Source organism: Poecilia reticulata, chromosome 17, assembly GCF_904066995.2.
Source record: "Poecilia reticulata chromosome 17, P_reticulata-male-v2, whole genome shotgun sequence".
NCBI classification, from domain to species: Eukaryota; Metazoa; Chordata; class Actinopteri; order Cyprinodontiformes; family Poeciliidae; genus Poecilia; species Poecilia reticulata.
Genome location: NC_088846.1, coordinates 14,095,830 through 14,096,426, shown reverse-complemented (window position 1 = coordinate 14,096,426; position 597 = coordinate 14,095,830). Strand labels below are relative to the sequence as shown.

Sequence of the window (597 nt, the reverse complement as noted above, 5' to 3'; positions counted from 1 at the left end):
ATACTAAGGATTTTAATTAACATTCAAAATTTCTGAGAAATAATAAATTTATGTAAGCAAAATAAGAATAGTCACAGGAAATATTTATTTTTCCCACAATGCATTGCGAGACCCCTCCCTGCACATGTTTGTGGAACTTCTCACTGCCTCTGCACATTTTTTTTGATACAAATAAAGATGACTCGAGTAGATAGATACTTTATTCATCCCTTTGGGATTTACTCTCAGGGAAACTGCAGAATCAAGAAGTTCCCATACCGGGAGTCGAACCCGGGCCGCCTGGGTGAAAACCAGGAATCCTAACCCCTAGACCATATGGGACTTGTAAGAAAAGTAAAAAATCTTTTACCTTAATTTTTGACCTCATTTTGAGGATGGCCGAAACTGGATCGCTTTAGGGCGCTAGAAACTTCTCACTATCTCTGTCTGGGCCCCGTTGCTATGGTAATTAACGATCGTCATCTGGGCTGGCTCTCTCGGTATGGTAGAGAGAGTTTCTATCCTTGTGAGACACCAAGCGTCAGTCTCAAGGACCCTGACAAAATACCATAAGCCCTAGCAAAAATTTTGAAAACATTTTACGGGAGCAGGCTTAGG

General features: G+C 41.0%; 1 non-coding gene across 1 annotated transcript; it reads right to left on the bottom strand.

Annotated features, from left to right (window-relative positions):
• Positions 1-249: 249 nt before the first annotated feature.
• Positions 250-321, bottom strand: trnae-uuc (transfer RNA glutamic acid (anticodon UUC)). The gene has a single exon. It is a non-coding gene; the product is annotated as a tRNA-Glu (tRNA).
• Positions 322-597: the final 276 nt, after the last annotated feature.